Below are 25,669 nucleotides of genomic sequence, written 5' to 3' on the forward strand. Positions count from 1 at the left end.
TTGTCATAGAAAGAGATCAGGTTTGTCAAGCAGTACCTGCCTTTCATAAACCCATGCTGACTGGGCCTGACCATCTGGTTGTCTACACTATATGTGCCATGTGATAACACTCAAGATGCTCTGCTCCATAACCGTTCCAGCCAGACTGACAGGCCTGTAATTCCTCAAGTCCTCCTTCTAGACCTTCTTGTACATGGGTATCACATTTGTTAGCTTTCAGTCAACTGGGACCTCCCCAGCTAGCCAAGACTCTCGTAAATGATTGGAATTGGCTTGGTGAGTGCTTCCGTCAGCTCCCCCAGCACCCTTGGGTAGACCCACCCAGTCCCATAGACTTGTGTATGTCTAAGTGGAGTAGCAGCTCGTAACCATTTCCCCTTGGGTCATGGGGACTTCACTCTGCTCTCCATCTCTGCCTTCCAGCTCAGGGGGTGGGGTGCCTGGAGAACAACTGGTCCTACTCTTAAAGACTGAGGCAAAGAAAGCATTAGTACCTCAGCCTGTTTCTCATCCTTTGTCGCTATGTTTCCACCCACATCCAATAAAGGATGGAGATTCTCCTTAGCCCTCCTTTTGTTGCTGATGTATTTGTAAAAACATTTTTTGCTGTCTTTTCATTCCATTGAAATGGAGTGAAGCTGCCTCAGGGAAAGTTTAGATTGGACATTAGGAAAAAGTTCTTCAGTGAGAGTGTGGTTTGTCACTGGAACAGGCTCCCCAGGTAACTGTTCACAGCACCAAGCCTGTCAGAGTTTAAGGAGCATCTGGATGAAGTTCTTAGTCATAAGGTTTAGTTTTTGGTAGTCCTTCAAGGAGCAGGGAGTTGAACTTGATGATCCTTATGGGTCCCTTCCAACTCAAAATATTCTGTGATTCTATAATTCTGTCGTTCAGGAAGAAAGCTGGGAGGATTACTACAGATCATTCCCCAACATGACAAACAAAAGCAGTTCATTGCTACTGTTACCTTCAAGGTGCCTATTCACCTTCTGCAGAAGTGCTGCCTAATACGTAGGAGTTTTATTCTTTTCATGTTACACTGTGGTTAAACCTGGGTGATTTCCCATCCCTATACCCCCAGTGCTTAGCAGATTTACTGAACAATGGCATTTCAACAATTTCTGGAGACATTTTCAAGTTTATCTTTAGTCTCTAGCGTAGATTCTGAAGGATTTTCTTTGAGTTTTTCTTTTATTTCTTTTTCTTTGTTTTTGGTGGGAAAAGAACAGTTTCAGTTGCAGACTGCAAGAGCAAGGAGTAGTGAAAACCCATCCCTATTATGTAATATTCAGTATTAAAGGCCTCATGCTCTGGGGACTTTAAATGTACATCAACTATGTTGCTGCTAAAAGGATCAGTTTTCCCTGTTCCTCCCCAAGCTGCACATCCTCTGCCTTCCCATCCATATTCTAGCTGAGCATTTATACAGCTCCATAAAGACTCCCACACATACTCCAAAATTTTACATATCATTTTTGCTGAATTATTTTTCGGCCACATCAGTTCATTGATCCAGGTCACTGCACAAATGGGAAGGTGATGAGGACATACAGCTCAGGGCAGAGAAAAGAGCGAGTAAGGATGTCTCTCTCAGTAGAGGCTTGTATTCTTGCAGGGTTCAAATGTCTGTGGGACCACAGCCTTAGAAGCATTTGCCATTTTGCACTACAGTGATTTTAAACTGTTTTCTACAAACATGTTTTCACCACCAGGTTCCTGAGTATGCCAGTCTGTGTAGGGGAGATGGAATGAGTGAAGGGAGAAATTCACTTGTCCTGTTGAGATGTTTCCTGTCTTACAAGTAATTAAGCACTCCCTGGGAAAGAAACTGGCACACAGGCTACAGACTGGGACCCGGGAACTTCCAGGCTACAGACTTGTTCTGCTCATGAAACACTTCTTCTGCCAGCAGCTTTACGTATCTAGCCATTCCTTTTCTTCTCTGAAGAGATCCTGAAATAAGTTAAATGGAGTAATTCATGCTAACAAAATTAACTATTTTAACACTTCCCACGTTCTTTTTTTCTCCAAGAAAGAAAAGAAATAATTTTATTCCAATCCAATTTAAATTTGTAGTTCTCCTTTCCTACTCATTTTTCAGCCAAGAGCTAAACTGAAACTACAGTCATTTATATAACCCCTTATTGTAACCTTGAGCAGGCTCAGAGATCCTGTACCTTGACGCAGGGTGGCGCAAGCTTCCCAGTTTGGGAGCCAAAGAGAAAGTCCGTTGGTACTTTACAATCTCTTACAGAAACCTCCACTCCATTTCCTTTCAGCTTCTTGAGAGTGTTTAACCTTCACCACGCTGCCCTTCAACTCCAGTAATTTACTGTCCTTATTTTTCTACGGAGCTTCCAAGAATAATTTGTATGTTATGGAATATTTTTATCAGGGCAATTTTGCTTAAATCCCAGGGCACAGAGTAATGTAACTTCCCTTCTCATCTATGCAATTTAGTACTGTTTTTCCACTTGAACATAAGCATACAACAGAAAGCAGAGCTTTATGAGATCTTATGCAGCTTTCTGGAGTCATTCTTCAGTTAAGCAACAGTGACCTGAATCTAGCACAGATCTGCTCTAAGGATGGAATACTTCCACTCTTACTAAGCAACAAAACACTGGAATAATCGCAGTATATTTGAGCCACTCTTCCTACCAATTCAAACAGACAATACTGAAAAAGGTACAGTGGTACTTTGTCTACACTATTCCAACAAGAGTGTGCAGTTCCTCTTGTTCTCAAATCCAGCAGAAATTAGAAACCTTTCACAAATCCAGCAGAAATTGGAAATCTCATGCTTGGTCAAGAACTGGGGTCACAGCACACGTCCAAAGGAAATGAGTGAAGCCTGGAACATGGATCAACACAGATCAGCAGATGGAATAGGCTAGTCTAAGGTTCTTGATAGAATACAGAGAAGATTGCAAGAGATATATACACCTTTATAAGAGATAAAACTATACCTGCATAGTTTTCAGGGAGTTCATACGACTTTAGCAACAACATGTGCAAGATAAATATACATCTCTCACTTATGGCTGCACATTTCTGTTCCTGAGCCATGGCTGTAGGGCTCATGAATTTTATTTCTTCCCCCTTTGACAGCTTCAAAAACCCTGTAGTGTCTCATGTCCCGGTAAGCTTCAAATCAATTTACTAGGCCTGAGCATTCAGGTAAAATCTAGCAGCAAGTATTGAACTCATCCAGCGGGATTACAGGTCTACACAGAATTAACTACATATACCCAAAGTGCCCAGTCCCATGGAACATGGAACTAGGCTTACTGTAAAACCAGACATGGATTCCCAGGCAGCTACTTCTCCTTTTAAATGTTGCCCAAATCCTGGTCTACAGCATAAATTACTGGATTTCCTTCTGGGCTTTACAAACACTAGCACCCAATCTGTGTGATGAGTGTGTCAGAATGCTTGGATCGTATAGGCAGACTGCTAGAAAACAGATAGACAACCAGACATTTAGATTGTAGCTCCAGTGAACTGGCACAAGTCTAGCAGCAGCTTTGTTTTTGAGACTATCATAAAAATTTGCAACTGTCCCATGCCAACCGAGGAGAGAGGTTAATATGCAAAGTATAGAATTACAGGAGTAAATATTAATTAATGTGCATGAGGAGTCTCGGTCAAATTGAGGCAACCTGTATATGGCTTTACACACAATTCTTATACCCTTCAAACATTCAAGTACTACATGATTTGACTAATCACTCTCTTACTGATTACTAATCATAATAAAACGCTTCAAAGCAATAATATTTTTGCAGCATTGATGCTGCTTGTCTATTGATCCAGACATCCCTAGAGACAGTCATGCTATAGTTACTTATCTGTGATGCCAGGTGATGCTGAAAGGGTTTCAGAAACATGGGCTAGGATGCTGGGGTTTCAAAGCCATGGGCTAGGATGCTGGCATTATCTTGGTTGTCCAGGGGTATCCTTTATCCTTCATGGACAAAGCAAGCTTCCAAGAAGCAAAGTCTTTATTTTCAAGACCAGGCTGTCCTTTGTTTATTTTACTTAAGAAGAAACAATACTAACACCTTCGGTAAAATTTCACTACCTCATGACAATAGAGCATACCATGTGAACTAATATATATATTATAAGGTTAATACACCGTCATTACTATAAAGAATGGCTGATATAATAGTTAAGGAAGGGAATTTTCATAATAACTGATACACATACTTAAGAACAATAGTCATTAAAAATACAGGTGAGTGCACATTCAGCTAATGTAGGTTTGGGTTCTTCCCCTCTCTGGTTTAGATTTATTTCCATTAAAGCTCAGGAAACAGTGCTCTAAGCAGAAGTGAGTGATGGCTGAGAAGGAACAAAGCAGAGAACAAGTCTGCTCTGTAAGGAGAAACACTGCTTATTTCGAGGGAGAACTGAAACTCATTGTAGAAAATCTCATTGTGATAAAGATTAAAAAACAAACAAAAAAAGCACATGACTCTATAATAATGTCTAGCGAGAATCAGTGCAGAGACTGTGAAGCTGCAAGGTCTGGTCTTTCACACTCCATCTTGGGCTACCCCTCAGTTCTCTTACATTTCTGAGCTTCCCTAGATTCTTTTATCTTTTATAAATTTTCTATAAGCTTCTCCTCTTTCTATGCTGGGCTTTCTTAGGGAGAAAATACCTTTTTGCTTCACCAAACACATCAACAAACAAGACAGGGCCATAATATATGGTATCCAGAAGGGTATTATAAGGTTTTAATTTACTTACCTGTATTATTATTTTTCAGAAATCTAGAAAAGAAAATGTGCTATTTTGGACTTCTGAAGTGATAAATTTGGTCTTGAAAAAATCTTCTTGAAGATTTTCTCCACTGAAAATAGTTCTGCTTCAAAATTACTCGTAAAACATGTCTTTTCATGTATCATAAGTACCCTTCTTACACTTTCCTCTGCCTGCTATTCTATTTGCTATTCCCAGCTTCTCCCTTTCTCTCCTTGTCTTTCATAGTTGATCTGTGTGTATCTTGCTTTCTTTACCCACCTCTCTCACTCTTACCCTCGTTTTTCTTTTTTTCCTTTGAAACTATTCCCCTTGTCTTAGCCTCACCCCTCCCTTTTATCCTCCTCAGCTATTCTCTCATGGGAGGTTTTCTTCTCTTTAGTTTGTGTGGCGTGCCCTGCACATTCCAACTCTTTTCAAGACCTAACATGTTTCACACAGTGAGGAGATTATTTACGAAATGGATTCTGCTTTGCTATTCCAACCATTGTTTTAATAACTGCACCTTCTTTTTTTACTTTAAATATTATGAGATCTGTTTGTGTCTGGATATTTACAACTCACTATCGCGTGGAATTCTGTGCCTATGTAAGCTGGAGCACATGCTTGTCTGTATCAGTGGTCTCTAGGCTTTTTTGATCATGTACTCCTACTGGTAATAAACATTAACATACACCCCCAATATACGTATATTTACTTATTTGCAAATTATATAAATGTACTACCGAAGTTCTAATATTTTCTTCCTGCACCTTAATGGGTCATCTCACACACCCATTTGGGTGCATGCACCCCGCTTTGGAGACCATTGCTCTATATCATGCAGCCACACTGTTGCATAAGGTATGGTGGCTTTGTCACATTTAAAATTGACCTGAGAATCTGATCCATCCAGGGTAGTTTGTTTCCCTGTTTCTGTCATTTCTGGGCTGTGATTGTTTACACCTTGAGAGGGGTGAGTTTTTCTGGTATGATGAGACAATCTGCCTCGCGGAGGAAAGATTCAGAAACTGGAAAACCTGTTGAAAGTACAGATACATATGCTACAAAATGTTGCAGCACTGAAGAAAGAACATTTAACCAGTACCTTAAAATTAATCCATAGTAAACAATTGACTTCCATCTTACCTTCCACCAAATGAGATTTTAAACAGAGTTTGGATGTTGCATGTGCGCGAGTGCCTCCCTGTAGCACAGAAACTTTTCCCAAACTTCTCCATTCAGAGTAGCAGCTCGCTCATGCTTGGCTTTCATTCCACAGGGAGGAGGATGAGGCTTTGGGGGGAATACTCCATTACCATAAAGGGGAGGTTGTGTTTCTGAAGCTACTGAACAAAGCAGCTAGTTAACTTCTTTCTCAACACCGGTACAATAGTATAGTCCCACTGCTCCTTTCTAGGGGCCAGATGCTCCTTATAATACTAAAACAAGGAAGAAAGGAAAAGGTGCAAAAGTTTACTACCGAACTGAGTAAGATTCCATGTGTAGCTGAGTACCTGCAATTTCTCCTGAAGTCAATTTACTTTAGAATCAGGCTGGGGGGGGTGGGGGGGGTGGTAGGAAAGAAGTCTGTTGTAATTGGTGTCTAGAAACCCCCACAGAGAGGATTAAGAAAGAAACTATGCTGTCTGGGAAGAGGTAGGTATTTGTGTTATTCTGCTTATAGACAGAACTAGAAAAGGCTGTGCTGAGTGGCAACTAGTCCTAGCTTTTTCACCTCTGAGATGTGGCACTATCTGCTTGATATTACTTGTTTTAAGCAGGAATTTATGTATTTTATGATGCAGTGGGATGTCTAATATGCATTTGTACTATTGTATGTGTACCAGTGTTTTACACTGAAGGGAATCACGGACGCTTTATATTGTCTGTAATGTGAAGCTCGTACTTCAAACCAAAGGAAGTTACTTTGGTAGCAGAAGTCCAAAATTTTTATTAGTGTTATCACAGAAGTATTTGTGAATTGTAAGCCACTGAGTTTTGATATATTTTTCATTCAGACCTAATGGGCCCACTTCACTTACAGGGTAGATCACAGCACTGAAACAAAGCCATTGACTCAGCAGTAAAGTTTTTACTGTTAAGCAGATGTTCTTTATTAGCAGCCCTGGGGTCGCCCTGGGGATTCTCCACCATAAGGGCGCCCCTCCCAATAATTAGCAAGGGACACCAGTTTACATACACACAAATCATACATATTCATAAGATTTCCTAGAAAGGGGTGTCTTATGATAATGAGTTCCTGGAATTCATTTACATAATCCGAGCACACATAGTGAAAATAGGGTGAGGGTCTTTGGTGGTCAAGGGAAGAAGTAAGTAGTCTTCTTCACAGTGTTTTCTAGTTGACCTTCTTTCCAGAGTGTATGCTGTGAAGTAAAGTCCAGGTGCCTCCTTCCTAAATCAGCAGAATCATACTGCCTATAATAGGGTCTCTGTGTCTCTTTGTTCAAGCTCCCCCTTATCTTAGTTTTCCCATTCTAGGAGTTGCCCAAGTGTCCACTGAAGGCCTTGAGTCTGCTGTCACTGATTTACATAGGGAGCCTAATGAGCGGTTCAATCTTACCTAAACAAAGGGACCTTGAGGAGGCAGGAGTCCTTGAGAAACAAATGAAGCAAACACCAAGCAAAGCTTTCATATATCACATCACAGTTTAGTCTTAATAATTGTCAGAAATTCATTTGTTTGAGACCTTTCTTTCCCTTTCTGCACCCTCACTTTCTGCCATTTGTCTGTGTAACTCCCTGAACAGTAGGTACAATTAGAGGGTTATGCAGCGTGCCTCATCCTCTAGCATTTCTGCATATTCAGCCCTGTGACATTTGTAGATTGAGTAGGTGGACCCTTGTTCTTGCACTAGCAGCTGATAGGAGTGACCCAGAAAGATGTTTCCAGTCTTCTCTTTCTACATTGGAAGCAGAGGTTCTCCTTTGGGAGAGTAAGGAACCCTAGCAGATTCATCCACACCACTGCTGATTGAGTTGAGGTTTGTTAGTACTTAGAATCAAGGAGCAGCTAGACCTCTGTGACATTTCACAGAATCACAGAATCATCTATGTTGGAAAAGACCTTGAAGATCATCCAGTCCAACTATTAACCTCACACTGACCGTTCCCAGCTCCACTAGATCCCTCACGCTGGGTCAACATGACTCTTCAACCCTTCCAGGGATGGGGACTCCACCACTGCCCTGGGCAGCCCATTCCAACGCCCAACAACCCCTTCTGCAAAGAAATACTTACTAAGAGCCAGTCTAACCCTGCCCTGGCGCAGCTTGAGGCCATTCCCTCTTGGCCTGGCACTTGTTCCTTGGTTCAAGAGACTCATCCCCCCTCTCTGCACCGTCCTTTCAGGGAGTTGTAGAGGGTGATGAGATCTCCCCTCAGCCTCCTCTTCTCCAGACTAAACTCCCCAGTTCCCTCAGCCACTCCCCATCAGACCTGTGCTCCAGACCCTGCACCAGCTCCGTTGCCCTTCTCTGGACACGCTCGAGTCATCCAATGGCCTTTTTGGAGTGAGGGGCCCAAAACTGAAGCCACTCATCGAGGTGCGGCCTCACCAGTGCTGAGTACAGGGGTCAGATCCCTTCCCTGTCCCTGCTGGCCCACGCTATTGCTGATACAGGCCAGGATGCCATTGGCCTTGGCCACCTGGGCACACATCTGACCTTGAGCATTTGGAAGTGGAGTGCAAGTCAGCACTGAAGTGCTAACTTTAAGCTAGGTTACCACAGAACAGCAGCCAATGCCAGACAGCGACAAGGATTTCCACAATGCCAAGAGGGACTGAATTCGGGAATTGATGTTGTTACTTCTGTCCTGCCACATGGTACCTTCTGGGACGAACCTCGCAGGGCACGCATACCTTCAGCCCACTCAGGCATCCCCCCCGAAAGCCCGACCGCAGCAAGGCCCGCCTCTCCGAGCCCGCGGCCACGCAAGACCCACTCGGAAAATCACCCTCAGAAGGACGCTGGGGTGGGGGAAGCGGGAGGGAGCCTGAGCAGCCAAGACTTCAACCGAGGATCAAAACCCAGTGCCGCCCGCCGGCCCGCCTCGAGCAGAGGCGGTGGGAGGAGGGCGGGCATGCGGCAGCCAGCGGAGGGGGTGCTGGCTAGAGGCGATGGAGAGGGAGGGAGCCGGCGGGGGTGGGAGAGAAGGTGGCGACCGCCGCGAAAGGGACAGGAGTGGCTGCCGCCGCCTCCTCCCTTTGCCGCCGCGCTCGGCTGGGCCTCTGCAAAGGAAAGTAGGTCGGAGGAGGGGGGGGAAGGAGGAGGGGGAGGGGCAAGGCGAGGAGGGGAGGGAGGAGGGAGAGAAAGCGAGAGAGAGGACCCAGGAGAAAGGGATAAGGCAGATCCTAGGAAGCGGGAGGAAGAAAGAGACTCCTGTAGGAAAGGGATTCGGGGAGAGGAGAGCAGGGAAAAAAGCGTTCCCAGAGAAAGCCTGGAGAGAAGCGCAAGGATCGGCACTGCTCGCAAGCATCTGACTAGTTGAAGGCATCAATCAAGGGCTAAGGGCTGCTACCGGGGCCGGGGGACGAAGCGGCAGTGTGTGCAGAGCGAGGAGGGACCTGGCGCTGACTCGTGAAGATTGCGTAACTTGGGCGGCGAAAATGGTCTTTGTCCAACTTTTCTGATGCCGGTGGGCCGGTCGTCTCTAGCGGGAAGGGCTCCCACGAAAACTGTTTGAGTAATGCTGGGAAGTGAAGGAGGTGTTGCTGAACTCCTGCAAAAGGTATTGTGGCGGGAGAGCGGGCCGGCGAGGAAGGGCGTATTGAGCCCGGCCGAGATCTGAGAAAGGGAGCCAGGGTCAAGCATATTGTCCGGTGTCTGCCAGCCGGGGCGGGGGGAAGACACAGAACAAACGAGTACTGCTTCTGGAAGGGATTAAAACTCCTGATGTTGTGGGGTTTTTCTTCCTTCCTGGTGTCGCGGAGCGCCCAGACAGACCCTGCCCCGAGTGCACCTCTCTTGCTAGGTTCTGTGTACAGACAGGGAGAGAAAAGCTGCGTGAAATCGGGTCACAGTTGCCCTGCTCACGGAAACCACTATCCAAACCGTCTATCTCCCACACATACACGGTGTGTTTGGTCTGCTCCTATGCCTGTTGTTTCCCTTTAGCTCCTCGAAGAGCCATAGTTAAACGATGCCTTTGAAGTCTCTGAAGCAGGAAGGCTGGGGTAGATGTGTGCAGTTGTAGGTTCCTGGTTCTTGTGGAGGGATACAAGGAAGGCTTTGTGGCCTTCTCTGTGGGTAGGGTTGTTTAATGCTGTCGTGGGAGACAGATGGCTGTGTGAGTGCTTGTGGCAGGGAAAAGCCATGTTAATCTGTTTTTCAAGGAGATGATGCAAGTTACTACTACTCGTGCTAAATAAATCTGTGAATGTGGGAGGGGCTGTTGTGATGGGTAATTTTAAATGTGGCTTTCATGGATCCACTGAGATGATTTCACTTACTCTGCAACTTCTCTTGCCGTTACCATGCTCATTCAGTTGGGAAGATGAGTGAATATCACCTGCCTTCCCTACCAGTTCTAGAAATAAGAGTAAAGATGGGGAAGCATATATCCCAAGGGTCACCCTTCGTTAGCAGTGATATCAAGTCAGGCAGATAGATGAGGAAGGAGAGTGAGAGGGCAAATAGAAGCAATAAGGTCAGGACACTGGGAAGAGTAGCTGCCACTGGACACATCTGTTGAAGAGACAGATCTGCACCTCAGCTGGAATGAACAAGGGAGACTCCCCTCTACCTTGTTATGTAGGTTCTAATCAGAAGCATGGAAACTGGACATGGGTGCACCTCTTGTTTAGTCACATCAGATCCACATGCCCCAAGCCACAAGATGTAGTGACTATTTTGAAGTCTTCCTTCATTCCCAGTTTGAAATAATTCCGATGATGAAGTTTGTTTGGGAGAAGGAAAGAGATAATCCACAATCTAATAATCTCTTTTCTTTGATGATACCTGATCTCTGTGCTGAAAATAATATCAGTTTTTCTCTAGAAGTTAATTCTCTAAATTCAACACCTTGCACCACTTCAGTTTATTTTGCTAGTGTTTTGGCAATCCTCAGAAAACTGCATGTAATTTCATCCTTTCCTTTACTGCCTTATGTATGTGTGTCCTCTTAGCCAAATTACATGTGTGCAGTGTTTAATTCCTTGACATGTATGGGTGCCCCTCTAACCACTAAATATTTTTTCTTGTCTCCTGAGTTCTGTCCTATTTAACTTTCTTGTGCTTGCACTGAGCTGCACGGAATTGTTTGTATGGCCATGTGTTTTGATACTTGGAAATACCATTACTTTGGGGTATTGGATCTTGTATGAAGCAGGATTGTATCCTCTCTAATTTAGTCACTGAAACCCTGCAGAAAAGCATGTTTTCTTGCTTTGTTCTGAGGTTCTCAGCTCTTCCAAGCTGTTAGCTGTGGCAAGAACAGCTTGGGTTATAGAGACTGTTTTTGAAGGGGGTTGGGGGATAGATGTCTCCTCTCTTTTCTTTTGCCCAAGGCTGCTACTGTCTTCACCTTCTATTATATATTTGACTTGAAGGCTGACCCACGACACAGTGTTAATGCTTTTAGGGGGAGAGGCAGCTGGTGGCTCCAAGGAGACAGCTGCTTATTCTCCAGCATGCTCTCATAGGCTGCCAGCAGATGTGCTTGACAGAGAGCTGATCCCTCAGACCATTGAGAATTGTCTTCTTTCTGCCTGTATATATTCACTGTGTACATTCCTTTTTGTGCCCAGGTACAGATGTCTTCCCCTTCCCCCTTTTGCTCCTGCACGTGCCATATGCAGAGAATCATGTATGAGATCATTATAGTTTCTCATCCTTTACCCTCTGTGCCTCCATTAAGATAGAATTGTTTTGTGGTCCACTCTTCTTCCCTGGATACCTGCGCTATTATGAGATTTATACATGCTCTTCCTCTGGTTCAGGAATGCTTCCCTCTCCAGGTCTTCTCCCCCTAAAACCTGCTTTTCCTTGGTATCCATGCATTATCCCTCAGCATGGCCTGTGTGGAAGGTTCTTGTAAAGTCCCTACAGATGAGTGCAAAGTATTTTTAGAGCACATTTAAAGTTGTACATTTAAAGACTCATTTCTATGAAGATAAAAGCTGATTTAAGCTTTAAGAGGAAACTGATAAGCATCCTATAGTTTGTCATTATTTTCGCTTATGCTTTTTCTTAAACCTGCCTCAATATTATATTACCATTTGTCCTGGTTCAGCTAGGATAGGGTTAAGTTTCCCCAGCAGAGAGGTGGAAGGGATCTCCAGCCGGGTTATTCATACCATGCTGATGTTAGGTCAGGGCGGGGGAGCAAGGGAACTTTTTCCTTTGTGGCTTTGGTGACGGGAAGCACACAGCGGGCTGTCCGTAACCATTATGGTATTTCTCTGTATATCTTTTGTCTTGTTTGCTGTTATTACTGTTTATTGTTGTTATCATTGCTACTGTTGTTGTTCAGATTGTTTATCACACTGTTGTATTAAATTTATTCCTATTTTAACCAGGGGTTTGTGCCCTACTTGTGTCCAAGGGTGGGGGAGGGACAACGTCAATGTGGTCTCCGGTGCCAGCAGGGCTTAAACCAACACAGCCTTTTTTGGCGCACCAACGTGGGGCACAAGAGGGTTGAAATAAGAATCAAAAAGGGACAGACCCTGACCAGAGTGTGTTAGAGCAATCTGTTAGGTGTAATTTTTCTGTTTGTATTTGTATTTGTTTGATAAGAAAATATTTGCAATGCTGGCCCACTTGCTTGCGTGGTGGGGCTGGATTAATCCTTATATCCAGTGTATGATCCTAGTGCTGGTGTTTGTTGTCGGTGGAAAATGTGTAAAGGGTCTTATTGTTCTCTACTGGCTACTGACTGCTTCTAATGTGTTTGTATCGCTGTCTGTGGGGGCGGGCTGGTACCTGTTTGCTGCCTGGGCTTTTGATAGGGGTCTCACCCCCTCTATGGGTGAGCCAGGGGAAGAGATCCTCTCGGTTTTTGAGAGTTTCAATTATCCTTGGGGCATTCAGGCCAGTGTATTTGGGGCACAATGCTTTCTGAATGCCTGACAGATCTTGTTTTGGGCCATGCGGCACTTCTCTAACAATAGCAGTGCCTGGAAACCTGCCCCGAGATCAGATAATAGTGAGTGGCAAGGTATGTGGGAAAAGATGGGCAAAGGCCTGAGTCAGTGGTCACCTCCAATGCTTTGGAATTTCACTCCCAAATGAATGCAGAGCCCTGATAAGCTGATGGAGTGCTTAGAAAGGGTGTGTTACCCATCTGGCAAAACCCAGGAGACACAACTCGCTGCAATGTATTGGGGACTTGCCCATGCCTACCATATCCTTTTTAATACCAGTCACTGACCTCCAGGGGGAGAAAAGGCTACAGAATCTAAGAGTGAACTTACTGGTACAGTATCTTGGCCAGGGGGACAGGCAGAGCCAGTCTCAGTTGCCTCCACCAGCACAGTGACTGAGCCAGAGAGCCAGCCGGTGCCGGTATCAGTTGCCCCGATATAGAAAACAAAATATACCAGAAAGTCAGTTCGCAAAGTGGGGGATGGGGATGAGCCAGGCCCAGCACAAGAACAGGAGGAAGGCCAGTGGTAATCGTCTGATCTCTATCCCCGACTGAGTTGTGAGATATGCAACTGGGATATGCTCTGCCTGGGAGGCGAGTAGATTTGCACCTGGCTGCTCTGATGCTGGGACAATGGAGCTAGTGCTTTTGAAATGGAGGGGAAAGAGGCCAAGCAGCTGGGATCTTTGGCCAAGGATACTGGCATTGATAGGGAAATAGGCAAACAGACTCAAACCCTCAGCCTTTGGAAGCGACCCCTGCTCAGTGTAAGGAAAGATACCCCTACAAGGATGATATCCTATGTCAGCTAAGCAAATGGACCAAAATTGAGACAGGCATTCAGAATCTCAGGGAACTGGCTGTGTTTGAGATGATCTATGGTGATCTGAATGATGAGCAGTCACCCATGGACCCAGATCAGGCCCCTTGCACACACCTGATGTGGCGAAAGTTCCTGAAGAGCGCACCAGAAGCACACTCGAAAGCATTGGCAATAGTGTCCTGGTGGACAGACACACAGACTCACAACAGTGGATGGAGTGGTTGGCCAACTGTGGCAATATGAGGGAAATCTCCCTTCATCTCAACATTCTGGAGTCTCAGCTGTGGAGGAACTGTCTCAGAGGGTCCAGAAAATGGAAGAGGACATGTTCTACATTCCACCTGCACGGGCTGATGTCTCAGCCATTAGAAGTAAACGTTTCCCCACCCAAGAGAAAGGCAGCAGAAGGCACACACCATGAGGCACCCTGTGGTTTTTCCTCCGCCACCATGGAGAAAACATGAGGAGGTGGGATGGACAGCCCACTGCCGCCCTAGCTGCACCAGTAGAGCAGCTGAAAGAGAAGACTATCACGAAAGAGGAGTCCTCCAAGAAAAGCGCAGCTCAAGTGTCCAGTCAGAAATCCCCCAGACAGAATAGAATGGCCAACGTTATGTCTGACACTCTTGAGGGGACCAGTAAATCATTCTTACAAGAAGTGAGTGATGCTGAGCAGGATTAGAGGGGTCCTACCTCCAGCCAGGTGGAGGAAAGGGATAATCGGATTTACTGGACAGTGTGGATCCGATGGCCTGGCACATCAGACCCACAAGAATATCAGGCTTTGGTGGACACTGGCGCACAGTGAACCCTGATGCCATTGAGCTACAGTGGGGTTGAATCCATCTGCATCTCCGGAGTGACAGGGGGATCCCAACAGCTGACCCTATTGGAAGCTGAAGTGAGCCTGACTGGGAAGGACTGGCATAAGCACCCCATTGTGACTGGCCCAGATGCCCCGTGCATCCTGGGCATTGACTATCTCAGGAGAGGGTACTTCAAAGACCCAAAAGGGTACCGGTGGGCTTTTGGTGTAGCTGCCCTGGAGGAGGTTGAACAGTTGTCCACCTTACCCAGCCTCTCAGAGGATCCCTCAGTGGTGGGGCAGCTTAAGGTTGAGGAGCAGCGAGTGCCGATTGCTACCAGGACGGTGCACCGGCGGCAGTACCACACCAACTGAGATTCCCTGGTCCCCATCCATCAGCTGATCTGTCAACTAGAAAGCCAGAAGGTGATCTGCAAAACTCACTCACCCTTCAACAGCCCTATATGGCCAGTGGGAAAGCCTAATGGCGAGTGGAGGCTAACTGTGGACTACCGTGGCCTGAATGAAGTTACGCCAGCAATGAGTGCTGCAGTGCCGGACATGCTAGAGCTCCAGTATGAACTGGAGTCAAAGGCAGCCAAGTGGTACGCCATGACTGACATTGCTAACGCATTCTTCTCCATTCCGATAGAGACAGAGTGCAGGCCACAGTTTGCGTTCACTTGGAAAGGCATCCAGTACACCTGGAACCGATTGCCCCAGGGGTAGAACCACAGGTCCACCGTTTGCCCTGGACTGGTCCACACTGCACTGGAGAAAGGTGGGGCTCCAGAACACCTGCAGTACATTGATGACATCATTGTATGGGGGAACAGAGCCGAGGAAGTCTTTGAGAAGGGAAAGAAGATAATTGAAATCCTCCTGAAGGCCAGCTTTGCCATTAAGCAAAAGAAAGTTAAGGGGCCTGCAAGGGAAATTCAGTTCCTAGGAATAAAATGGCAAGATGGGCGTCACCACATCCCGATGGAGGTAATAAACAAGATAACAGCCATGGCCCCACCAACCTCTAAAAAGGAGACTCAGTCTTTCCTGGGCGCTCTGGGGTTCTGGAGGATGCACATCCCGAACTACAGCCTGATTGTGAGCCCTCTCTACCACGTAACCCATAAGAAGAACGATTTTGAATGGGGCCCTGAGCAACAACAATAATTTGAACAAATTAAGCGGGAGATTGCCCAAGCAGTAGCCCTCGGGCCAGTCCTGGAAGGGCAGGAGGTTAAGAACATGCCCTACACCGCAGCTGAGGAGAATGGCCCTACCTGGAGCCTCTGGCAGAGAGCACCTGGGGAAACCCGAGGCCGACCTCTAGGCTTTTGGAGCCGGGGATACAAAGGCTCTGAAGCTAATTATACACCAACTAAGAAGGAGACACTGGCAGCATACAAAGGAGTTCGGGCTGCCTCAGAAGTGTTCGGCACTGAAACACAGCTCCTCCTGGCACCCCGACTGCCGGTGCTGGGGCGGATGTTCAAAGGAAAGGCTTCCTCCACACATCATGCAACAGATGCCACATGGAGTAAATGGGTTGTGTTGATAACACAATGGGCTCGAATAGGGACCCTCAGCCACCCAGGGATACTAGAGGTGATTACGAACTGGCCAGAGAGCAAAGATTCCGGGATGTCACCAGAACAGGAGGTGACACGTGCTAAGGAGGCCCCACCATATAACAAGCTGCCAGATGAGGAGAAGCGATATGCCCTGTTCACTGATGGGTCTTGTCACATTGTGGGAAAACATCGACGATGGAAGGCTGCTGTGTGGAGTCCCACACGACAGGTCACTGAAGCTGCTGAGGGACAGGGTGAATTGAGCCAGTTCACAGAGGTGAAAGCCATCCAGCTTGCTTTGGCTATTGCTGAGCGGGAAAAGTAGCCAAGGCTCTACCTCTACACCGACTCGTGGGCAGTGTTAAATACCCTGTGGAAATGGTTGCAGCAATGGAAGCAGAACAACTGGCAACGTAAGGGTAAAACCATCTGGGCTGCTGAAGTATGGCAGGACATTGCAGCCCGTGTAGAAAACCTCGTTGTGAAGGTGCGCCATGTGGATGCCCACGTACCCAAGAGTCGGGCCACTGATGAACATCGGCGCAACCAGCAGGCAGACCAAGCTGCTAAGATTAGAGTGGCTCAGGTGGACTTGGACTGGCAGCGCAAAGGTGAATTGTTCATAGCCCGGTGGGCCCATGAGGCCTCAGATCACCAAGGTAGAGATGCAACATACAGGTGGCCTTGAGATCGAGGGGTGGACCTCACCATTGACACCATTGCAGAGATCATCCACGGATGTGAGACGTGTGCTGCAATCAAACATGCCAAGCGGGTGAATCCCCAGCGAAATGGAGAGCGATGGCTGAAATAGAGATATGGAGAGGCCCGGCAGATCGACTACATCACACTGCCACAGACCCGCCACAGGAAGCGCCACGTGCTCACAATGGTGGAAGTAACCACTGGATGGCTGGAAACTTACCCAGCGCCCCACGCCACCACCCAGAACACCATCCTGGGCCTTGAAACCCAAGTCCTGTGGTGACACGGAACCCCAGAGAGAATTGAGTCAGACAGCAGAACCCACTTCCGAAACAACCTCATAAATGCCTGAGCAGAAGAACACGGCATCAAGTGGGTCTACCATATCCCCTACCACGCACCAGCCTCTGGGAAGATCGAGCGCTACAATAGACTGTTAAAAACCACATTGAAAGCACTGGGAGGTGGGACCTTTAAAGACTGGGACATGGATCTAGCAAAGGCCACCTGGGTAGTCAACACAAGAGGATCTGCCAGTCGAGCTGGCCCGGCTCAGTCAAAACCTCCACATGCTGTAGACGGGGATAAAGTCCCTGTGGTGCGCATGAGGAATATGTTGGGAAAAATGGTCTGGTTTAGTCCTGCGCCAGGCAAAGGTAAAGGCAAACCCATCCATGGGATTGCTTTTGCCCAAGGACCTGGGTGTACCTGGTGGGTGATGCAGGACAATGGAGAGGTCCAATGTGTACCACAGGAGGACTTGATTCTGGGTGGGAATTATGCTGTGCCTTTGTAAATTGTTGTTCTGTTATTGTTAACTGCTAAATGGCAGCTGGACATGATGCAGATGGTATAGAATGAAGGGTGGATTATGTCCTGGTTCAGCTAGGATAGGGTTAAGTTTCCCCAGCAGAGAGAGAGGGGGAAGGGATCTCCAGCCGGGTTATTCATACCATGCTGATGTCAGGTCCGGGCGAGGTAGCGTGGGAACTTTTTCCTTTGTGGCTTTGGTGACGGGAAGCACACAGTGGGCTGTCAGTAACCATTGCGGTATTTCTCTGTATATCTTTTGTCTTGTTTGCTGTTATTACTGTTTATTGTTGTTATCATTGCTACTGTTGTTGTTCAGATTGTTTATTACACTGTTGTATTAAATTTCTTCCTATTTTAACCAGGGTTTTGTGCCCTACTTGTGTCCAAGGGTGGGGGAGGGACAACGTCAACGTGGTCTCCAGTCCTGGCAGGGCTTAAACCAACACACTATTATATCTTGCTGATTAAAAAAAGGAGAATTTATATTTTGTTAGCAAGTTTTGTATCATCTTTCAGCAATACAGTTAATGTACTTTCTCCATCTACTGACTCCACAAATTCAGTGGTTTTCCAGCTCTTTGCAACCTTACCATTTAGCTTCTGCCTGTTAAGTTGGGTTGGACATCCCTCTCCTCTCCATGTTCGCTCTCTCTGACAACCATGTAGTGCCATGGACTTAAGAGGGTATGCACAAGTATAACTGACATGGCTTTTGTAAATAATTTTGTAGGTGTTCTACAGCAGCAGACTAGCTCTCTGTCTTGAGTGGTGCCAACTGTGCTATGTAAACAGAGCCGAGAAAGGATAAAAACTCCTTAATGTCTCCTGTCAGCCACGATACTCTGACATGTGAGCAGCAAATCTGCAGAGGAAGAAAATGCCATTTCATATTGTCACCCTCCTCACATTTGATTTTTACAGATCTTAACAAAGAGAAGAACTACTTTCTTCTCAAGAGCATGTGTTGTGCTTTCAAGAAATAATCCTCTGTCACCAGGAATAGTATTTTATTTTAAGTGTACTATTAATAAATGTGGTATTTAAAAAAGATTACAAGTATGTACTTTATGGAGGTACTGTCACAATATTATATACAGAATATGCTGTCTTGCCTCTTAAAAGTCACCATGGATCAGGCTGATGCTCCTGTCATGGAGGTGCTACTTGAAGGTTGTTCCTGAGACCACTTCTGAGAAAAGAAGCAGTTTTAGAAGCCAAGCTCTTTAGTCACTGTTTTCAACTTTCCATGCCTCCAGAGTCTCTTGTGCATTCTGCTACTCAGGGCTTGCTTGTCAAAAAGATTTTTGATCAGACATTTCACATGCACACACATGCTCCCATACGCATGCGTGCCCATGTATGCACACAACAGCACTTAAAGAAAATTTAAAAAGTGCCATCCTGGGAGTAGAGAAGATGCAGGATACTATAAGAACACAGCCTATCCTGTTGGAAATATACAGCCTTACATATGATGGCTATAGGTCTTAAGGTCTTGGTTCACCTTAGGATGGAAATTCCCACCAGCCCAGACCTGTATACTGAAACATATATGACTTCATTTTCAGACAAGCTTTTTTTTTCTCCTCAAGCTAGCCAAATAAATGATTCCTCTGCTGATTCTTCAGTTTACAAATGCAGTTTTTTTCCCTGTACCATGTCTTTGGAAAATATCCAAGGTGTCTAAATCATGTAATTAAACCCTAGAAGCCAGAGACTGACTCTTTGTCACTTATTTCAGTTTTGGCATATAGATGTTTCTCTAAGTTACTATAAAGCTTTCAAAGCTCTCTAAGTGACCTGATCTCTCTCCCACTTACGGTGAAACACTCACATGATATGAATCTATTTGGCCCTGCTGACCACTTCAGAGACAGTGTGTAGGATACAGATGCCTGTGTGGAGGCCTTTAGCATCAGGCTTACCGCAGGTTCTTTCAGATCCTGAGGATGTCCACAAATGGAAGTAGGGTTCCTTGGCAGAACTCTCTTATCTTCCTAACTATTCTTTCAGAAGAGGAGGGATGTCACAAGAGGGATATTGTTGTGCAGGTTTCTGGGCAGGTTTTGAATAATTTCAATTTGGAAATTCAAATTGGACTGTTTATAAAACTTTGAATTTCCAAATGTTGTTTTGCTAGCATCTAGGATCAGTTTAATTCCAGTAAGCAGAATGTAAAATGCTTTCTGCACCAGGAAGATGTTTGAAATTATTCCTTTTTGGTTTTGAGCCAGGAAGAAGTTGCTGGAAGCACAGCTGGATTGGGATGCTTGTCTGAAGTTGTCTCCCAGATGGTCCCTTCCCTTGCTAATGTCAGTAGGCTTTGAGCTGGTTCCAGCAGTAATGGGAATGCAAATATGTACTGGCGTTTTCACTTTTCAGTGAGTTAGCTAATCCCATTTGGAGCATGTGTTCTTCATAAAGGGGCCACCATGCTGATGGTTATCACTACCATCATCATGGTATCAGGAATGAAATAGTTCTGTTGAGGAATGTTCATTTAATTACTAGTGCAGAGAGGATCTTAATGGCCACCTCCTCCTCCAGTATCTAATCAGCAAAGGTGCAGCGCAACATGACTTCATAACAAATTGTGCTGACCTGAGCATAAATCAGCGATCTGTTAAAATGTAGCAGATAGATAGAGGCTTGACAGAGGGAATTTTCTGTAGTTTACATGTGTCTTGGTGTTGTTTTCTGCTGGGACATGTATGTGGAGTTAGAAGCTGAAGAGTAATTAGTTTTCTTTTGGAGCCTTACTGTAGCACCTTTTTGCTCAGGGTCCCAGGCTGAGCACCAGAAAGACATGAGAATGGGAATTCTTAAATGGGAATGATGCATGACTTGTGCTCCTTGTTTCAGTTCAAAGTTCTCCTAATGCTGACTGGAAGAATCGTGTTGACAATTGCAGGTTTCTCATGGATAATTTTACCCATCTTGAATTAGAAGTGGCTTTGGATGGTCTCAGAGAGCTTGAGGTTCCTGCAACTAAGGTAATCAAATTAGTGACTAGATCCCAGTTACTTGTCTTAAAAAATCGTGTCCTAAATAGATTCTTTTGATTATGTCTAATGAATTACCACCAAAAGAATGTGTGCAGTGGCAGGGTGTAAAGAAAATCAGTATTTGTAAGAGTAAGAATAAAAAAGTTCAATTCTTTAAAACAATTAAGCTAAAGCAAGTTTTTCTCTCTTTGGTAAAATAACACCTATTGGACAAGTCTAATTGAAAGGATCAGGACAGGCTTGTTGAATTGTTGTCTTGCTTCTCTTGACGGATAGTCTGTATCAGCCCGCTGTATCTAATAGTGTTATAAAGAGTTACATAGGTAGAAATCAGAGTGGGAAGGGGGAATATGCCCTAAAACCTCAGAAAGTGCTTTTAAAATTGGTTTTTAGATGATTCTTCTGAAAAAGGCCTTGTTTTCCCCCCCTGCCCCCAATCATACAGGATCATCTCAGTATTTTTAATCGTATTTTCTCTTGCACCTCTGAACCTGTGGTGTTGAAATCCTTGACTTTATGACACTAATGCAAGTGTATATGGGCTATTTGTATTTGGCTGTGTGAACTTCTCTGCTACACACTGATGAACCGGGAGCTCGGTGATGAGCAACAGCAGTGATTAGGAAACTACAAGGAATTTTTGACATGCTATTAAAAAGAACTAGCTTAATAATGACTGAAAAAGTTCCTCTGGAGTATCTATAGTATCTATATGGTTGACTATTTACAGGATCCTAGGCAATGTGTCTGAAGTAAATTGCCTACTTGCCTGAAGTAGATGATTTCAGGTTCATTATTAAGGCATGTTTTCTTCCACCAAGGGTCTCAGTAGATTGTAGGGAATCATGGAAGCTCTGTTGCTATAAAAATATAACTAGGAAAGCTTAAAGGAATATAGAGACAAAAATCCTGCAGTTGACTGGGAACTGTAGGCCAGATGTTGTCTAAATAAAGATGCCCATCCCCCTCATTTAGTTTCTGTTATTACAGTCTCACCAGCAATGGGGGGAGGGACTACCTTCCTCACAGAAAATATATCTTGGATCTGCTGTGTTACAACCAAGGCTGGTTGGTATCCAAGGAAATGAAGTGATGTGTTGTCCTTGCTCCATTTTAGGTCTCATCCTTTAGTTCAAAGTTGGACATGGCTATAACAAGAGCAGTGAGCCCCAGCATCCACACTGAAATATAAATAAGCCTTTGAGACAGAGAAGGCAGGATAAGCTCTGAGATACGTTACTTCTTTCATCTCTGGCATGAAAAATGATGCAAATATGCATTAGAAAGAGATGCTATGAGCCTGAAATATCTTTCTACTGTAGCCAATTTGGCTTAAGACTTTTTCTGTTCTGCTGAAGTATTAGTGGCACAACGAACTGGAAATGCAGGATGGGAGAGGAGGGAAGGACATGAGAATGCAATTGGCTGCTCTGCAGGCTTTGCCAGTGGCAAGTTCAAATTTTTGGTGGGGCTCTCTAACACAATTTTGCTACACGTGGGCTTCTTATGATGCTTCACTGAGCTCAGGTAATTGTTCCACCCAGTGATTCTCTTTCAGCTCATGTGTCTCTGCAGCCTTGATCTCACTTCTCTTCTTCAAGCTGCCTTTTCTGCCCCATTGCTCTCTCAGCTGGCTCCTAGACAATAGCCCATTTTGGGCAACTCGAATCCCAAAAGTCAAAGTGAGACCCTGGTGAGATCCTGTCTCTGTGTTCTTACCATGATGCCTTGAGAGATTGCTACCAAGGTAGCTTCCTAGCTACTTGTTACACCTGCAAAAATGATTATAGATAGACTATCCTTAGTGATGGTGTGCAGTTCTGTGGAGTATTTATTTTGTTGTGTTTTAGTGTCTAATGGGAACATAAGGGTCAAACTAATGGTGGAACAGATAGAATTCCCATCTAGGCAAACAGTGGTCATATAAAGATGAAAACTGTACGGTATAACTCTTCTCTGACCCATTTTCTCTCTCACTCACAGCTTCCTGGTTTTGTGCATATATTTCCACATCAAACACTCTAATTTACATGTTGAGGCTAAAGCTTGTGTATTGTATAGCCTGTTGGTGCAGTCAGCAAAATGTAAGGGAATTGGCTTGACTGAAGATAATTTCTTATTCCCACTTTCCATTCAGGGGATATGTTATGTTACAGACCTCTGTTAGGGCAACCTTATGAACTTGAAAACTTGTGTTTGCAATAGGTGTGGGGGTATGATTAGATGGAAGCTAGCTGGTAATCAAATGCATCTGTTTTGGACAGAAAGGTCAGGACAGTTAACAAGTCAGTAAAGTGATTCAGTGCTTTTCTGCCTTGTTGTTTTACAAAGAAGCATTCTTTCCCCGATCTCTTAACAGGAATAAAAAAAAAAAAAAAAAAAAAGTTATGATAAATAATGCTAATAATTAAATAGTTTTGAAAATAAAAGTAGCCTCTGTCTGCAGATGCATGCAGCCAACAATTTGAGAACCAATCTCTGTGATAGCCCAAGGCTGTGAAACTGATTAAAATGGAAGAAAGTAGTTATAATTAACCCTTAAATCATGAAGCACATTCTCTGAAAACCCAAGCTGCTTCCCTGAAGCCAGAAGAGATGTTAATAAAAAGAGCATCACTTAAATTAAGATGTTTTAATATTAGTTCTTTTTGTAGTTTGTTTTGAAATGTCAGTTTCTCTCAATGACTGAAAGGCAATTTCAAAATACAGGCATTTTGAAGAGGACCATAATCTTTTAACTGACTGTCGGTGCTGCCACTATCTCCTAATGGACAGCATAAATTTAGCTACCACAAATACGAATAGCATGCATTTTCTGCTTATGCTAAATATTCCTTACTGTGTAAAACCCTCATAAAGTCAAAAGCAAAATTAAAGATGAAGACAGTAAGAATATATTTACCAAAAAATTAACATCTTTTACAGCAGCTGAAGAAAATCTTAATCCTTAATAAACGACTTTGCAAACTTTTGTCCACAAAGAGCAGTTTAAGAAAAATATTCTCAGTTTGGTTTTTGCCCTCCATTATATGTTTTGAGTGTTTGTGCATAGATCTTAGTTCATATCTTTCTAGCCATGCCATGTAAGGCTATATTTTTAATTTAAAGTGGAAAACAGCATTAGTATAACATATCCCTTTTCTTAGGCTTATCCATATCTTACTTTTCTAAGCCACTCTCACCTTTCCCCCCATCCAACTCTTCAGACCCTTTATTTATATTCCAGTGTCCTGACAGTGCCTTTAAGGCCCTTTAATAGCTCTGTTCCTGGTTTGTCTACACAGATTTGCAGATGTTCTTGCAGACTTGGTCAGCAAACGTCAAGGTTATTTGTCTGATTGGTGGTGTTGCTTGTCTGGCCAATGCTAATACTGTGCTTGGCCTCTATATCATTTTGCATCCATCAGCAATCAGAACTTGGTGTATAATAAAAATTTAATTTCAGGTGAGAAAGAAGCAAGATCAGCATTGCTGAGTAGATGAGAACATGATTTTAGGGACATACACTTTTATTCACACGTCATTTGTTTAAATACTATTAGTGAAAAAGTTTTATTTCCCTTCCCCTTTTTAATGCCAAAATAGTACGCATCTTCTTCCTTGTTTTCAAACTTGTTCTATCATAAAATTACTGTGAAATTTGAAGTGTTTACTTAAACTTAGCTATTGCCAGTTGTACCAGGAAAGGAAATGTCAATTTTCAAAGAATTTTTACTACCACAGAATTTTTTCACCTAGAAATTAATAATGTGGCCATCTTCAGGGATACGTAAGTGAGATGCCCTAAACATAAAATTCTATGCTTAGGATTTTAGAAATACAGTCTTTTACACAGTGCTTGAGGAAGGTTTTTGCTGTGCTCTAGATCTTGTAATTACCTATTTTTTTCCTCTCTGAAGCCTGTGTCTTCCTTTTGTACAGATTAAAAGTATACTTGTTAAAGGTAAATCATACTTGAAGTTGAAAACATCCTGTTTATTTCCACATAGATAAAAGTACATTGCAGGGATCTGTGCACATTTGTACTGAGAGAATTTTCCTGAGTAATTAAAGGAAAATTGATAAGAGCATAGTGAAACCATACCCAGTTCATCCAGCTGTTGTCTTCTCTTTCCATCAAAGAAGATAAATGTGATGGGAACCTGATGATTCTTTTTCTCCCTCTTCTTTCTGCAGGCTCATTTATTTACTCTATGAAAATTCAAAAGGAGTAATTTCTTTATCACTCCAGTTCCTATTATTTTTTAGGAGAGTTTCTATCAGGCAAGTGATGGATAACATACACAACAATGCATTTCTTCACATTTTTCATTCTGTAATGTCATTAATATTCTAAAGCTGGGATTTTGCTTCCAGGTGTTAATGTTAGAAACTTGAGTATAATTACCAGTATTTCTTTGAGAAGTACATGTATCACTATTAAAATTGTCAGTTAAGTTAAATCTTATGAGGTGGGAAGAGATTTTATTCAGGAGCTTTGTTGTACTTAATATACATGTAATTAAGGTACCTAATAAGCAGGTGGAAGAAAGAATCTGTATCTTTAATTTTAAATTTCTTTTTTTTTTAAATTGCAGGTTTCAAGAGATCAGTGTACCTCTTGGTAGGCATAGCAGAAGGGAGGCATTGAGAGAGTCTGCAGAAACAGAGCAGTGGTGAATAAATTTTTGGTTAGGAAGATAGACTAGGGTCACAAGAAAAGCTGTGAGGCTTCTCTAGCCAAGTATATGTGTCACGGCAGAGAAGAGAGATTTAAAGGAAAACACTGTGGTTACCTGAAGAAATGTGATTGTGGCCACATGTATGGATTGGAAGACAGCACAGAGGCTCAGAATCTCCCCAGATACCTTTAGGCTGCACATAAGGAGTCAGCTGGAAGGGACTATTCGGCTGTCCATAGCGCTCTTTTTTAATTAGTGCAGATCTTAAGTACCTACTGAAGACAATTCAGCTCAGTCCACTGACTGTAAAGATTGTTTGACTGATTATGCTTCTAATTTGGGCACCCTATCTGAACCTCAAAGTCTTAATAAAAATTCATGAAAATAAACATCACTTCTCTTTAAGGGCTATGGAAGTTCTTAAC

General features: G+C 44.0%; 1 protein-coding gene across 4 annotated transcripts in view; it reads left to right on the forward strand.

Moving 5' to 3' along the window:
• Window positions 1–9,101: 9,101 nt before the first annotated feature.
• LOC141955374 (ephrin type-B receptor 5) overlaps window positions 9,102–25,669 on the forward strand; it is a 101,871-nt gene continuing 85,303 nt past the window's right edge. For all 4 annotated transcript variants that reach the window (XM_074895238.1, XM_074895219.1, XM_074895292.1 and 1 more), the window contains exons 1-2: window positions 9,102–9,504; window positions 20,490–20,571. The gene's annotated coding sequence lies outside the window, so the exon portion shown is untranslated. The remainder of the gene's footprint in view (window positions 9,505–20,489; window positions 20,572–25,669) is intronic.

This window comes from Athene noctua, chromosome 1 (genome assembly GCF_965140245.1).
Source record: "Athene noctua chromosome 1, bAthNoc1.hap1.1, whole genome shotgun sequence".
NCBI lineage: Eukaryota > Metazoa > Chordata > Aves > Strigiformes > Strigidae > Athene > Athene noctua.